General features: G+C 34.4%; 1 pseudogene; it reads right to left on the reverse strand.

The window, feature by feature from the left end:
• Positions 1-6,115: 6,115 nt before the first annotated feature.
• Positions 6,116-12,637, reverse strand: LOC149532871 (tubulin beta-1 chain pseudogene; annotated as a pseudogene).
• Positions 12,638-18,071: the final 5,434 nt, after the last annotated feature.

Consider the following 18,071-nt stretch of genomic DNA (forward strand, 5'->3'; position numbering starts at 1 on the left):
AATCTATGCTAGAGGGTGAAAGAGTTAGTTTTGTAGTTCAGTCATTTGGGAATGAAATTTTTTTAGCTGGATCCACTTTGGGGCCTGACTAATTCTGTCAAATTGATAAGATATGAATGCGAGCCCATGGACCTCCAAAATCTCCATTGGCTATAAGTTGAGCATTAAGAGTTTCACTAATAGACTGAAAGAAAACTTTGAAAGTTGAGGATTTCAAGAAAGAATTTTAAATCCGATGACGATATTACTATAAAAATTGTAAAAGAAGCATACTGAGTATAAGGATTTGATTGATAATAATGAACTATAAAAAGGTAGTCATAAAGAATATAGAAGCTCAATCAAAGACAATACTTCACAGGAAACACCAAAAGTATTAAAAATGGGGAAGGGTCCTAGATGACTAGAATCAAGAAATGAAAATGTTCAAGCTTCGGTTAAATGAAGTTCTTTCAGAAAAAATGCCATGCAAGTAGTGGATGTAACACTGTGATTTTGTCATGTCCCCTTTTCAAATAATTAAAAATAATAATCTTTTTCTAAGGCAGACAGGCCCAAAAAGGTGAAGTTTCAGAAAAAGGGGATGATCTTTGGAAGCTAATGGACGAATAAATGAAAATTATTATTAAAATATGTTTTATTAACCCCTCTTGGATGTGAGTTAGGATTATGCCCTCTTTTAAGGAGTTTGGAGGCATTTTGGGCTCATTCCAGAACTTGATTTTTGCTCATTTCTTTGTTATTCTTCAGAGGCTGTCAAACCTGTGGAGAAGGAGACCCAAGAACGAGAGTTTATAGGTTTCCAGGGAGAACCAAGAATGGGAGTTTTTAGGTTTCCAAGAAGGCTAAGGATGGGAGTTTGAAGCCATTCCATGTGCATGCTCATGCAGAGTTTTCCTTTGTACTGAACAATGCAGATTTGTGAGTTTTCAGGTGTATTTTTTGTAAGAGTTTGGTGTTTCCGGTTGAGTATTTCATATCAGTTTGTGTTGATGCTGTATATCAAACTTTTAAATGTTAAAATAGAGCTGAATATATTTATTGGGATGTGATTAAAATTTTGAGATAGATTATTAGTATTTTGTGGTGTTTCCGAGCATTTTTGTGTTAATTTCGGGAGCCTGATGAGCATAGATTTTGTCCTACATTTGTGAACTATTTTGTAAAGGCTATACTGATATAGAAATTTCATTTTGTAGGCTGTTATGCTGCTAAAATTTTTGAAAAAATGTCCATTTTCAGATTTATTAATAATTTGTGAAGTTGTGAAGTTTTTTGGCACTATTTCGGACACACCCGATTTGGGGTTTCTTGAAGAAAATTGGTGGATCTTTGTAATATTGGTTGTTTGATTTTAAATATCTGATTTAAAGCTTGAAATATCATGTAAAATCATAAAAGGGTCATTTTAGTGGTATGAGAGCTATGATCTTGCCAGCCTGAGGGTTTGTAGAAGTTTGCATGTCAGTTTTGACAACTACCCAGATTTTGCATGTCAGTTTTGACAACTACCCAGATCTTGCATGTTAGTTTTGAAAACTACCTAGATCTTGCATGTTAGTTTTGAAACTACCTAGATCTTGCATGTCAATTTTAGCAACTATCCAGATCTTGCATGTTAGTTTTGACAACCACCCAGATCTTGCATGTCAGTTTTGACAACTACCTAGATCTTGCATGTCAGTTTTAACAACTACCTAGATCTTGCATGTTAGTTTTGACACTACCCAAATCTTGCATGTCAGTTTTGACAACTATCCAGATCTTGCATGTCATTTTTGACAACTACCCAGATCTTGCATGTCAGTTTTGACAACTACCCAGATCTTGCATGTCAGTTTTGACAACTACCCAGATTTTGCATGTCAGTTTTGACAACTACCCAGATCTTGCATGTCATAATTTATGGTTCCACGTTGTTTCTAATTAGATGCATGTCAAAATGTATGGTTGCATGCAACTTCTAATCATTTGCATGTTAGTTCTTGGTGAATTTGGTGGTTGCATGTTGCTTCTAATTAGCTGCATGTCAAAATCTATGGTTGCATGTTACTTCTAATCAATTGCATGTTAGTTATTGGTGTTTGAAGAAGTTATAAACTATTGGGGTTACACTCTACTTTATCCAGAATGGACAAGTATAGTATAGAGTCTTAGAGGACATGATCTTGGATAATTGATATCCAGAGTCAGAACAATAGAAATGATGGTTATCTAGACATTCGAGATAAACATAGGAAAATAAGCCATGACATGTCTGAACAGTTGGTTGAGCACCACCATATGATGAATAACATGTTTTTTGACCCAGCTAAGGTGGATAAGTTGACTAGATTTCTATTTGGCAAATTTTCTCACAGGGCAGATGACACAATTACTAAGAATTTGCATGAGGAGTCTGAGAAACTAGCTAATAGCTAGGAAGAGGTCTCAGATTCTACTCTTCCACAGGAGGTAGTGAGAAAAGATATTACACAGATTGATAGTAATGGTCAACTTGATACTCAAATTGAGACAATTTTATACAGGTCGTTAAATGGTGATATCACAGGTATTTAGGATGATATAGTTACAATAGGTAGTGACTATAGTGTAGTGGGTTTAGATGATGATTATGAGGATATTGTTGTGCATGATGGTGAGATACCTGGTAGAGATGAGCAGACATTGAGCATTCATGACTTTGCTAAGAAAGAGTACCAGGCATAGTTAGATGCTTCATCACATGAGGTTGAGGCTAGTAGTACTTCACATGATTTATCCTACCAGCTGAAGGTGAGTGAAGACAGTATTGTGACTTCATTATCTCATCATGACAGGTATGTGAAGTTAGTTGGTATTGGTCCTATTACTCAAGTGAGGATTTTGCTTGAGTTACCAGCTGATTCTAGTTTATAGATATGGACTCGAGATTGTTATATTGGCATTTGGGATTCAGTTGACAGGAGATCTTTAACACTTTTTGGTAGCAGTGTTTGTTTGGGTACTATCATGGATTTGATTAGCAGATTGCATGGTGTTTTCTTTTCTTGTGCTAGCAGCTTGTCCGATGTTGGTATTAGTTTTTATATACCAGTGTTGGGCTTTGTTCATATATCCAGTCAACCATACTTGCTGGAATGTGTTGATGATCTTTCATATTTGGCAGTGTGTACAGATGAGTCCCATGATCATATTGGCATTGACGACATCCAGGAGGATGTAGTGGGTAGTTTTGAAGACTTAGTTTCTTTGGGTACAAAGGAGTTGGACAGAAGTGCTACAGTTTTTGATACTCCGTATGTTGATATGAGCTTTAGATTTGATTCATAGGATATGGATGGTAATACTCTAGAGACTAGTAACTTTGAGGATACTCCTTTAGATAGTGCATCGGAGGAGATTTGTAGGAGATAGTCAAGCCACTGCCATCATGTGTCTAATCAATTGAGAGTTTGTGATCGAGACATTGCTATCACTTGCCAACATTTTGATCCTGCTCGTTAGTTGTTAGCAATTTATGGATGGGGTTCTCCTACTAGTGATGAGCAGGAAGGCAATTATCTTTCCTTGACAGAGATCCACTCTTTATGGGAGGCTATTCAGATTTTGAGATAGAATTGTATGCAGTTGGTAGCCGACAGAGATTATCTTATGGAGTGGGACAATACAACATATGATGCATTGTTGGCCAAGGAAGATGAGGTGAGTGAGCTTACTGAGCAGCTTGAGGTGACTTCTGAGATTCTTGAGAGTACACAGTTGGATTTCAAGGAGTCACAGTTTCATTTGGCTAAGGTGACCATGGAGTTAGAGTGACTACAGTCTTTACTTGATTCTATATAGTCACAAGCTATGGTATTTGGTGATCCGAGGATGTCCATGGCCAAGATTGTCAGAGATAGTGGAGATGGGGATGCATCCATCCTTGATACTAACATTGGCATATCAAGTTCATTCCCACTAGAGTCAGGTTCAGTTGAGTTGGGTGTTGTACCAAATTGTTGTATGCCAGACATGGTGGTGGCCTCTAGTACTGATGGCATGGAGACTAGAGATGTATCAAAGATCATGTGTGATGTTGGTGACTCGGCAGTTGGCATGGTTCTTGCTAGTAATACTACTCCCTTGGTGATATCTTCGGAGGTAGTAGTCAGTTCCAACATGGTTAATGATCAATTGTAGTTAGTTTCATCTAGATTACAGTCTAAGCCATTGACTGAGATTGGCGCATTCTATCAGCATTAAACTGTGAGGTATGCTCATCAATTTACCTTTGATGACCATGTTGATGAGATGATGATACAAAGATGTACTTTGGTTCCTAGTGCTTGTCATCAATTATGGGATAGTTTGACGTCTCGAGATGAGAGTTGTGATAGGCATGACATGGTGATAGGTTCTGCAGTTGACAGCTTGATAATACATGACTTAGAGCAGGAGTTTGGGAGTGATGCTTCAGCAGTTGTTGTTACTAATTCTACTCCTTTGGCTATGACATCTCCTAGCTTAGCTGGTAGTCAGTCACAGTGAGCTATATCACTTGTTCATGGAAAATTTGGTTTGGGTTCCATTTCTTACTCTTTATCTTGTAATGTGCATGGGAGTAATGGTTATGAGATAGTGGCCGATAATTTGCAGAGTTGTGTTGACTGCAGGAGTTGTATAGTGTGTGGATTCTCCATACTTGGTATAGTTTCATTCAAGAGCATTCAACATTGTTGCAGAGTTGGATTGTACATTTCGTATAGGCCAGTGGGATGTGTTGATGGTATTTATTGTGTTGGTAGTTTGATTTGTCCACTTTACTTGGGTTTTGATGTTCTAAGAGTTTGTGTCTCATGGATTTCTAATTGTGGTAGTGGTGATCTTGGAGTTGAGTTGAGCTATAATTGTCAATTTGATTATGGATTCCTCTTGGTCATATTGCAGGGGATATTGTAGGAGCCTGTGTTAATTGGCAGTAGTATAGTTCATGACTACAATTGGGATCCAGGTGGATTGATTGGTTTATTTTTTAGCCATTACTTGAGGACAAGAAATATTTGGGAGGGGAGGACTTGTCATGTCCCCTTTTCAAATAATTAAAAATAATAATCCTTTTCTAAGGCAAGCAGGCCCAAAAAGGTGAAGTTTCGGAAAAAGGGATGATATTTGGAAGCTAATGGACTAATAAATGAAAATTATTATTAAAATATGTTTTATTAACCCCTCTAGGATGTGAGTTAACGTTACGCCCTCTTTTAAGGAGTTTGGAGACATTTTGGGCTCATTCCAGAACTTGATTTTTGCTCATTTCTTTGTTATTCTTCAGAGGTTGTCAAACCTGTGGAGACGGAGACCCAAGAACGGGAGTTTGCAGGTTTCCAGGGAGACCCAAGAATGAGAGTTTTTAGGTTTCCAAGAAGGCTAAGGATGGTAGTTTGAAGCCATTCCATGTGCATGCTCATGCAGAGTTTGCCTCTGTACTGAACAGTGCAGATTTGTGAGTTTTCGGGTGTATTTTTTGTAAGAGTTTGGTGTTTCCGGTTGAGTATTTCATATCAGTTTTTGTTGCTTCTATATATCAAACTTTTAAATGTTAAAATAGAGCTGAATATATGTATTGGGATGTGATTACACTTTTGAGATAGATTATTAGTGTTTTGTGGTGTTTTCGGGCATTTTTGTGTTAATTTCGGGAGCCTGATGAGCATAGTTTTTGTCCTAGATTTGTGAACTATTGTGTAAAGGCTATATAGATCTGGAAATGTCATTTTGTAGGCTGTTATGCTACTGAAATTTTTGTAAAAATATCCATTTTCAGATTTATTAATAATTTTTGAAGTTGTGAAGTTTTTTGGCACTATTTCGAACATACCCGATTTGGGGTTTCTTGAAGAAAATTGGTGGATCTTTGTAATATTGGTTGTTTGATTTTAAAGATCTGATTTGAGGCTTGAAATATCATGTAAAATCATAAAAGGGACATTTCAGATTTCACCATCCAATAGTTTTTTTTAAAAACCATTTACAAGCTAAAGGAAGAATTATGAAGATAGTGGGGAAAAAGGGTACTTCTTCCAAATGGAGAGGGCATGGCAATCCTTGTGATCGATGAGATTAATGAAAGAATTTAAAGAGAATACATGTTGAACTACCCTAAAGAGTTGAGGATATACTCTAGATATGTTTGACCAGCAACAAGTAAGAAGCCAGTTAAAACAATAAAGCCATAGCACTGGTTAAAGTTTAAAGCCATAGATAGCCCCTTAGGAGGAATGTCACAGAAATTGGATTTTACATTGTTGGAGATCCACTCCACAAAGTAAGATGAATTCTTGTTCTGCACATTGATCATCTACTCATCCACTTCCTTGGTGCTCATTTTACCTCTAAACATGGCTGAGGCAGTCAGGTAGCAGCCATGACAGGAATTTGTTGCACACATCATTTTCTTAGCATCCCACATTTGCTAGGTGAGCTTAGGGACAATGAGTGCTCAATATTTCTTGGATCCATGAGAAATCAAGGGAGAAAATCCCACCATGAATAAGTGTAGGTGAGGAAATGGTATTAGATTGACTGCTACTTTTCTTAGATTTGAATTCATTTGTCCAAGGAATCAAAGACAACAGGTCACCTGACTCACTGTAGCTGAGATCAGGTGGTTTAAATTTCCAAAGCTTGGTGTAGTGAGCTTAGGAGTTCTAAAGTAAATGTCATATAGTGCCTCATTATACAAAACCATGCAATCATCTACATTCTCCACTAGCTAATGCATCTAGAGATTGGCATTATAGGGCTCCACAACTATATCCAACACCTTAGGCAATGGAAAAATGGAGAACTTTAACACCATGCAATCAGGATACTCCTCCCTAATTTTAGATATAAGTAGGGGGCTTCCATATAAAAAATAGAGGCCACACTAAGAAGGAAAAAACCCATGTACATTTAGAGAGAAGACATGTGTTGTGGAACTCGAGGTGTGAGCATAAGGTCAACTCATTCAGCAGATGGAATTACAAGTTTTATGATGATCATACATCTCATCACACCATTTGCATAGGAAATAACACCATGCTAACATTCCATTGATAGGGCAGATCATATAGAAGGAGCTTAATGTTGATAGTAGAACAAAGCAGCATAAAAAAATAGAACCCATGTTAAACAACGAAGCTATCGTTATAGAAGAGGCTCCACACCACAAGAACAATGCCATAAGATGGAAGATACATATGGAAGAGACAAAGAAGTGGCATCCAAAGGTTGGCTCACATAAAAAGGAATTTAGGATCAAGTTGTACAAAGAAAGAAAACGTGGGCAAAAAAAATGGCAAACAAATTATCCCACATTTCCTATGTGGTCAACTTTTCACATGTTTAAATATAAACCTACATAGTATACATACTCTCTTAAAGAAAGGTGCCTTTTGGAAAGACAGTAGCTTCATTGAGGGGCCCACTTGACTGGTTGAAAATAGTTAAATTTTGAATGAACCAATGCATGAGCTGACATGGCAGGCCAAAAAGCAGAGGCTCAGATTTTTCCATGTGTCCTCATTCTATGGTAGGTGCTTCCCCACTTGGGGAACTTGCCCAACCATTAAGGAATGTTGAAATGTGTCTGGGTGCCACATGATAGTGGGCCCAGGATGCATTACAAGGTGGTGATCCAGTCATAGTAAGTAGGTGGTGATGTAGTGAACAATAAAAGCATGCAGTGTGCACACATCAGTACAAGGGTGAAGGAAAATGAAAAATTTTTAAATATCAAATTTTTATTCATTTTTTCAAAAAACTAAAGGGTACGTGCATATAAGGTTTTAAATTAAAAAAGGTTATACTCTAAATTTTTCACTTTAGAAGATTTTAAATGTTTGAAGATTCGAAAAGAAGATCCGTTAGTTATAATAGAAGGGCATATTTTTCAAATTGAGATTCTAGAGGTTCCTAGTAGGTGAATATTGTCACATTATATATCACCAAAACTGGGAGAAGACAAACTTTTTGATTATGGAATTTATTTTGGCACAAGAATTCATTGGTTCAAGTCATAGCTAGAAATGTAAAATTTGGGGCTTCTGGGTGGAATTGGTAAAAATTGAAAATCTAGTTAGAGGATTGGTAATGCATGGTAAGAATGTAGTTGCGGTCAATTTTGATCACATTTACTCAGTTTAAACCCAAATTTTATCAAAATTTCATGAGGATCTCAAAATTTTGGTAAATAGAATGGTTTTCATTAGGGAGTAGGAGAATTTTCATGTCAGTTATAGAATACTAATGAAAACCAAATTAGATCAAAGGGGAGAGACATTAGACAGATTCTTTTCACTGTAAAGGAGGGAATTTCAAGTGGACACATGTCATCTTCAAATTAGATCAAGGAATTAACTCTCTTCTATATCTTGATTTCTCTCATCCATTTTCAAGGTTCTAGTCATTACAGTGAAACCAGTTGGTTCTAGTTTTGAGAAGAAAATTGACTCACTACTAAGACACCATTCTTTTAGCATAATTCTCTTGTATGAGTAGTAGTAGAAAAGATAATACAGAAAGTTTAGATCTATTAGGTTTTTCTATGTTTTGATTTCATGCATATGAAAGTATTATTTCAAGGAAATCAATACAAAGAACAACATATGACTGAGTTTCATTTTAAATCTTGTCTCCTTTCTTAGTAAGTTGTAATGCTTTATGATATTTAAACAAAGAGTTTAGGTCATAGTTGCAATCCCTTAATGCTATATGTTGTTTCATTGTTGCTTATAATTCAAGGAGTTATGTAAATTCTTTAGGGAAATCAATAGGGTTGCAACTTTATTGAGGAGGATATCAAGTAAGAATGAGATTTAAGCTGAACATAGATGTCTATTGACAAGGTTAATGGATAGATCAAATATTTGAAGATACAAATATGTCTTAGGTACCCATATGTATGTATTTGATCATAGAATTTTCCAATGGATTAGGCAGTGATTAGTTATAGGATTAATTAGTTCTTACTACTGCATATTTGGGGTTTTCTTGAATTCAACATTATTAATCAAATGTGTTTCCTCCTTTCATGTTGAAGAGCTAAAATGTCTAACCCTTACTCAACTTGTAAATTTCATAGAATTGCATTTATCTACAGTAGATCTATGTCATTGCATGAGTTATTAAGAGATATAAGGGTTAAATTTGATATAATAGATTCAAGAATATGTTTTTTGCAATGGTACCATATTAATTGAATCTAAGGTCCACCCACCTAGGTTTTGTAGAGCCTAAAGTAGAAGAAGGGTCTGGGCTTATAGTTGGCCCAGTGTCTGAAAAGATGTGTTAAGGATGGGAGTTAGCTGCCCCTAGATATGTCTTATTCTCATCGGGGTAATTTGAAACTTGTAGCATTTCAGAACACCAATAAAATGGTGACTCTAGTGGGGAACAAGGTTGTAAATGCCTAAATTATTGAGCTAGAAACCTCTAATATATTTTGCATATTCAATTTTGTATGCAAAGTTTTGTGATCCCCAGTTAAGCTTTATTCATGGACAACAACATCTTGTAAATTGGATGTAAATTGTTTTTTATGACTATTATATGTCTATCTTTGATCAATTCAGTTTGTAAGTATTTTTGAGAAAGTTTAGAGTCAAGAATTGATTTAAGTGTATTTTCTTTTCAAGGTGTTAATGATTTGAAAATTTTCCCTACATTGAAGATCTAGTTCAGATTTTTCAAGTGATACATTATATTTTATTTCTCACAAAGTTTGAGTCACAACTCTCAAATCTCTATACTAGTTTGTTCCTAGTTGACTCCACTAGAATACATTGAAGGATTTTTAGTTGTGTGGGAAGATCATAAACTTTTGATAGTCTCTTGGAAAGGAAGTTTTAAATTTGTGAGGCCTCACCCCGACCCATCCTAGCATTGATGATACTCTGTTATTTTGATACTTTTGACTCGTTATGTTAGAACATTTTTGATGCACTGAACACTATTATGCTATCTATGATGTATGATGCTCTACTTTAGATATTTGATTTATGTCATTTAATGCTTTATAACATATATGCTGATGAAGTAAATGAATGCAACTAATACTTTGAATTTTCCAATTTTAATGAATAGGAAAAGAAAAATAATGGAATTGTGGACAATGGATGTCTTTAATTACATGAAAATTTTAAATGCATGTTTTGGGACCTATATGTTCTTGGACTACTGACGTGTGCAACAAGTGTGCAGGAAAGCTAGTCAGAAAATCCAATGGAGAGACAAGTTGAACCCCTTGTTTGATTTGTGCCGTCTTTGTATTGTCCACCTTTAAAGGTTGTTAGTTGATTTTAGTATTTCCTAACTTCTATGTGTTCCTACCAAGTCTCTAAGGCTTAAAATTGTTAAATTTAAGCACCCATGGGTAAGGGTATGGGTTGGGGGTACTTTCCACCCACTTTAGCCACCCTAGTTGACTTTTAGGGTCACTTAAAAATCCCATTTATGGTTGCTTACGAAAATGGCTTGTCACCCACTTGAGTGGAACCCAAACTCCATCCTAGGGTCTCATGAAGCCTAGTTGAGTCAAGGGAACCTATTTAGTGGATTTTTGGAGGAGTTTTGGGGGGGGCACCCAATCTCTATTTTTTTGAGAAAAAGCTTGGAAGATAGTTAGAGATGGAAGGAGGAAAAAGGAAGCTCTTCTGAAACCTCCATTGATACCATCACACCTTGGTGAAGGTAGGATTCTTGGCTTTTGATTTTGGTTTTCTCCATGTTTTGATCATGCTTGTTCTTGCACATTGTGTTGTGTTGTTAATTGTTGCTTGCCTGTATGTTGGGTTGATTTGTAGGGTTTCTTTTGTGTTGTTCTTGATGAGTTCTTGGTCATCTTGATGTATTGTATTGAGGGGTTTTCATGGGGTTGTATTTGGCATTACTCACCCTTGGATAGGGAAGAAGTGGCCATGTGGGGGTAGGGCTTTAGTTGGACCTCAATGGTGCAGAGTCTCCTTTCATGGTGAGAGGAGGGAAAAAAAGGGTAGGGTGTATGGGCCCCTACCGGTCATCACATACCTTGTTGATATTGTGAAATCTTGAGTATGGAAAGGAAAGAAAATCCTTGTTGAGTTAGCCTCGAAAGGGCATTTGAGGAACAAAGAAAGTTCCTGAGTTTTAACCCCAAAAGGGTTATGTTAAGGTATGGTGATTGACATCTCCCATTGGGAAAATCCACCTCCCCCCTAATAAGGTCCTATGGATGGATCTAGTGTGTTAAACCGGATGGGTGTATGTTGAATTGTGTCTTTTTGATTGTGTTGAATTACCTTGGGTCAGCCTTGTTTTCCCCTTGTGGTTCCAAGAAGAATTGAGGTTGAAGGGATAAAGTATTGTGAAGAAGCTTGAAGAAATCATCTTTGTATTGTGAAATGATGTAATTATATGTAAATTTATATTGTGAATGGTTGGTAATGAAATTGGGTTTTCTTACTGGTTCTTTCTCGATGGAGTCTTGAACCAGGTTGCATAATAGAAAAAAAAAGATTATGGGAGTTCCTTGCAATGTTCTTTGTGATTTCATAATTTGACTTATATTGTGAAGGAATAGTTGATAGATAAATGTTCTTGATTAATGATCATTCAAACTTCAATTGTGGTAATGAAAGAAATAGCATTGGATATGATAAAGTCTGATAGATTGTTGCATAAGAATTATGATGTAATCAACACAAATTCAACAATATGGTTTCCTTGGTATATATCAATTCTTGTCAAAATTCACAAATGGATTCACGCAAGTTGTAATAGAATTATTCACCACCTTTGTAAATCATGCACATGATATCTTACCTTGCATCAAATTCTCCATACTCATATGGTATCAATGGAATTAAGTAGTTGTATTTCTTTGTATTCAAATTGAAGGAAATTTAGAACTCATAGTATGCACTGGATATTTATGCATGGAACATGTAATTCAAATTTAAAGGCTAAGGGATTTCCTCATGCATACTCTTGCATTAACATGATAGCTTAATAGATTAATGAAACTATGGATCACCTTGAAACCTAGTTTAATATTGAAATCTTTATCTCAAACATATGCATCTTGGTTCATAATAATTTGTTTCAAAAAATATATATAGACACTTCCAGGAGCAAATTTGCTCACTGGAAAATGTATGGAGAGAAATTTTATTTCTCCAAGTGCACAGAGCATATTCTTGAAATGATTCCTTTCTAAAGCAAATAAAATAACACAAAATTAAATAAGAAATCTATGCAATCCTATAAGCACATTCGTTGATGCAAGTAAACATATATTATATATTAAACTTAATTTTTATATTCTTTTTGCCTAGCATCTCCTACCCTATTCACCTAAATAACTTTTTAAAAGTTAATGCCCTCCCTTTTTCTTTTTCTTTGTTTATATTTGCTATTGTATTGGTAGGTGTGGGCCTCACCCTCCTACCTACCTCATGTGTACGAGGGTCAGTCGCTGTCCATGTCACATTTATGGGGGGAGCAAGGAGAATGTTTAAAAAAATTAAACCCAACACTTACACCTTTGACACCCCCCCCCATACTTCTCCCCATGCGCAAGTTTAAACGTCCCACCACTCACGCAAGCGCAGTAAGGGCAGGTCTGCAGTACGCAGACCTTGGGCAGCGCACTGCCCATTGGGATATGGGGACACATGCGTGTTCAATCCTCTAGGTCTTAGGTTGTAGTTAGATTTAGTTGATAGTTTTTTTTTGTCATTAAGTTAGTTTTGTATAGTATAGTTAGTAGATAAGATTCCTTAGTTAGAGTATAGGTTAGAATGTTAGCTAGTTTTATTATCTTTGTAATATTTAGTTTAGTTTAGTTATTAAACGTTTTTTTAAATTTTTGGGTGGTTTTAGTTGGTTGCTTTTTAATTACAATGTTAGTATTGGGATTAGTTATGTTAGAAGTTAGTGTTGTAATTAGTATTTATTTTAGTTAAGTCTTGTTTTAGTTAATGTTTATCTTTAAGTGAATTATTTTAGTAATATTTAATTTAGTCAGGATTAATATTTATGCTTAAGTTAGTTTTGGGTGTACGCTAAAATTACGATTAGTTCGTTATTATTATTGATCAGTAGTACTTATCTTATTTTATTAGAAAGTACCTGGTATTCCATGTTAGTGTATTAGGTGTTTTATATGTTTCCGCATTTAATCGTAATTAGATTTGTAAGAGGACTTTAACAAGTTCTTTGAATATTTAGTTTGGCATTATATGTTGCAATAGTGTAGTATCTGAGTATGAAATCCAGGTAAGTAAAGATGTTAAGTTATAGATTGTTTATATTTAAAATTTAAGTATGGCATTAATCTATAAACTAGATTATTAATTTTGATGGTATTAGGAGGTAATGTATGATTTTAGGTTAAGTAATGATGGTAATGCTAAATAGTGATTTGGATGCAAAAATACTAAATTAGTTTTAACTCAAAAAGTTTAAAATGTGAAATTTGAATACTTCAATTAAAAGAATTTTCACGTTTCCTTAATTAGTTTTATACTATAGTGAGCCTTATAGTTCGATTTTAATATGGACTTAAAGTTATGATAGTTCAGATAAAGTTTAGATTAAATATAGATTCATTGAATTTGTGCTATGGTCACCAACTTTAATAGTGAACATTAAATTAAATGATTAGATTATATAGGTATGTTGGAGTTAATTGTCTATTGAAATGTTAAGATTGGTAAGTTACGAAAGCCTGTGCAATCTTATGATCTAATCGTAGTTACATTAAGCATATTGTATTACCTTTAGCAATGTTTTATTTCTAATAAAGTTAGGGTTAAAATTAAGTGGTTAGTAAAGGTTTAATTAGCGTAACACTAGTGCTCATTGGTAAGAAAGGTTAATGGATACGTTTAAATATTAATTGTCATTGTATGTTTTAGTTTAGATTTCTCTCATTCAATTTTAGTTATGAATTGATGTTAGTATCACTCTAGAAAGATTCTTAAACTTTAAATGATTTAGTTTTAGGATATAGTTTAATTTAAGGGATTTATTAAGAGACTATCAGTCCACCCTAAAGATCTATTTACGAAATGATCAAGCTGAGTCGTAACCTTGTTATTTATCTTTGGTGATCTTGCATCTAACTCTATAGTAACCATGGCTTTCTGTATCTTAAACCCTTCAGACTACTAACTCCTTTGAAGTTAGCATCTAAACCTTTGTCGACCATATTATCTTTGCATCATAGTTCTATTTCATTAATTAAAATTTCAAAAAAAAATTGTTGTGTGTGTGTTCTGCCCCCCTTATATTTTGGGCATGACAAAATTCTTGATAGGTTTTTTGAAGTGTTGTGCAATTTTCTATTATAAGAAATTGAAGTGTAAAAGGTAAAATCGTAGCAGTGATTTTTTCATCCTCTTCTAAGGAGGTGGCAGCTCTATGAAGTTTTGACCAGTGGTGTGAAGGAATTTCAGTCCAACACCTATGCCAATCAGTAGATCAATTTTTTCATGCAGCAACACTAAAGGTATTTTTCCACTTTCATGTGATTTCATTTCCATGAAAGTAAGCTTCACAAAAGATTCTTCATCAAATTGTTTTCAGCATTAAATAGGACAATGGTTTAATACATTTCAATAGACTTTATGAGAGACAAATTCAGAAAAATTGTGTTTATATTTTGAAGTATTTTTGAAGTTTTGAATTGGTAGAAAGAACTCTAGATTTACTGCAATTAATCAATTCTAAGAGTATTTATGATGAATGAGTCTTAAGTTTGAAGAATGTCAAATTTCTTTCCATCAAGTATGCAACCGGTTGTTGAGAATTATAGATCTATTTCTACCAAGAGATACATGTCATTATGTTTTGATGGAATTCATGGTTGCCTAAATACTATGCCATATAATCTCATAAAGTATTTATCTAAATTTAGTGGGAACCATGAAAAGTCAACCAGCTGTCATGTTTAGTTATTTAGAGACTTGGTTAGTGATTTTGAAATTGCTCAGAAGATGTTCTTATGAAGTTATTGGTTCAGACTTTAGAATGCAATGCTAGGGATTGGTTTTCATTCTTACTAGCACATTCTATTTCATCCTAGGATGAATTACTTTCAACCTTCATGAAGTCGTTTGAGGAAAGAGTAAGCACCTCTAATTATTATGATAATTTCTTGAAGATTCAAATTATGAATGATGAATTAGTTCCTGAATTCAATATTAGATTTGTAAAGGTTTTAAATGACATTCTTGAAAGTTGTAAGCTAGATGATCAAATGTGTTTAGTGGTTTATCTAGATGCATTTGATAAGAATATGAGTTATCCACTTAGAGATAAAGAACCTAAGACTTTGCATTAGGCATTCATGACAACAATAAAGATTAAGAATAACATAAAATATGGCTTAACCCAGAGTCATTTCTATAAAAATGTTTGCCAGCAAGATGAAGTGCAAAGAAAATATCAATGTCAAAAGAAGTATTTAATTTCAGATCAGCAAGTGGATACTACTATTGTTGTAAATGGTTTGGTTGGAAATTCAAAATTAAAGACATGTGAAGATAAAGTCTCTTTGTTGCAAAGAAAAAATGATTCCATTCTTGCTGAATTGAATGCACATGTTTGTAGTATTATAGCAATAGAACATAAAGTTAGTTCACTTGATGAATCATACATGCAAGACGCAAGTTTAGTCATTCCTTCTCCCATTGATGATTTTCATTATGCTGAAAATGTAATGAGTCATGAGGAGGAAAGGTATTCATATTAGTATGAGGAAAAGGAAGCTGAAAGTTATGTGTCAAGTGATGAAGGTGAATTTTCTGATCCAATGTATTGTGAAGAAGTATCATGTCAAAATAAGGGCAAGATTTGTTTCTCAAGTGATGAAGAGGATAGTGCTAGTATATGTTTCTCTTCATGTGAATTAGATGCAAATTTGGAAGAAGAAAGCAATGATGGAAGTGAGTGCTCTTATGCAAGTAAAGGTATGAGTACTATTTCTAAATTTGAAAGTGAAATTCTATTTCAGAATTGGGTAAATCAGTTTGAGGTTGAAAGTGGCAAAGAAGAGTTGTCTATACAATATGAAGACAAATAAATTATCTATAAGGACGGCTTACCTAATTGTGTAGAAGAATGTCTTGAGCATGAGTGCAGTAATAATCAGCATACAAATGATCCTAAGATCAATGCATCAATGCCTATTGGTAAGATAAGTAATGATAGGTTTGCAAGATGTTTGAATCACCTTAATGGAGAAAATGAAAATAAAATTGATTCATATTCTACATGCTTTGTTGATGGAGTGGATAGTGTCTCTTCATGAGATGATTCTGATTCTTCTTCTTCATATGCTGAAAGTGTCGATGAAAGTGATGTTAGAAATAGTTTTAAAGTTTTCACTAATTCATTATATGATGATGATCTTGATGATGATGAGCCCTTTATTTGTCATAATGTCCAAAGAGTATCATTGCATGGATTTTTCAATCCACTATTTGAGGAGAACTTTGAAGTTTTAGATTTAGTAGAGAATGAGCTTAATGATGATACCTTTTCTTACTGCTATAAGAGGTAAGACTATTCTTCTTTTGGGTATGACAGTGAAAATAATTATGATGTTGCATCTTATGAGATTGATAATAAGGTGTTTGACACAGTTGTTGAAAATCAGCATGCACCTTGTAGCAAGTTTTATGATGAATACTTTAATGTGACAACTAATCCATTAGCTGATTGTGAAGAATCATTGAAGGACTCTAAATTAGTTTTAGATTCTAGCATTGATGATATATGCGAGTATAAATCTGATTACTCCTCTGAGTACCATCAAGTTATGCATAAGGATACACATTTTCAAGGTATATGTGATCCCTTTCCCCATGTTGAATATGATGCCTTCATATTCAAGACTGGTAGCATGCATGATTCATTTGTTGGAGAAGACTTTCAATTTCAATTTGATATTTTTGAGCATGCTGATCAGTACTTTCATAATGAGCAAGTTGTTGAGAATGAAGCAAGTTTTTATATGCATTATGGAAGTAAGGATGTAGATTCAGTTTTGCTAAGTGGTGAGTTTTGAGATGCTGATCTAGTTGGTGGAACTAATAGGAGAAGTATTTTTTAGTTTACCTAATGCAAATTTAAATGAAAATTAGATTTATGATAGAGGTAAAGGTTTTTCTTGAAGTTAGGTGGCCTGGGGCCATCATTTGTACATAATAGAGGTAGTTGTTTTTTCTTTCAATAAAGTTGTTTGAGAGAAATTTTAAATAATAGTTTTCTTCAACAAGAGATCTGAATTCTTGGCATGCCCTCAAGGGACATGCATCCCTAAATAGAGCCACTTTTGGGACTCAAAATTGAAGCCCTGATTTTGAGTAGCATTGAGAAATTAGGCCCTATAGACACTTTCAAATGCATATGTACCCAGCTATACTTTTGAAGCCTAAGAGGTGTTTAATGCTTTGAGCACCTTTTATTAATGCTTTTATATGTTCCATGATGATAAATTGACATTCTGAGCTATTTTGTGAAGTTTCATTTTGAGTATTTGTCAATTCTACATTTTTTGCTCGAGTGTCAAACAATGATAGGAGGCCATGTTTGCAATTGAATATCTCATACCCAATATTGTTTCATGACTCACTGCTTTGGCAGTGTTTAGTGTCCATGCCAAAGAGCCTATGTTTCAGATTTTGAGTCATTTTGAATCCATTGACTAGCTTTTGAATCCCTCAAAGTTGATCATTTGTTGATGTCATGCTGATATGAATTGTTATAAATTCTTGGAAGCCCTATTTGACTTGTTATAATTTTGACCGAGTTGACTGAAATGAGGAAATTCTTTTTTTGTTTCATCTTAGAGGTCAGAGAATTTCTACATTTTACATTTGAGCTTATGAAAAATCCATTTGATCAATTTTCAAACACGATTCCAAATGCAATTTTTGACTTTTTACTGGTGTCAACAAGTGCAGATTTGTTAGAACCCTTATTTGTGATGTCATATCTCAAAATCCATGATAGATGAGATTGAATGGATTGTACCACTACATTTTCCTCTTAAAATACTTCAAGTGTGCCAATTTTCAAGTTTT

Source organism: Cupressus sempervirens, chromosome 10 (assembly GCF_028749045.1).
Source record: "Cupressus sempervirens isolate cs-2001-9-10 chromosome 10, ASM2874904v1, whole genome shotgun sequence".
NCBI lineage: Eukaryota > Viridiplantae > Streptophyta > Pinopsida > Cupressales > Cupressaceae > Cupressus > Cupressus sempervirens.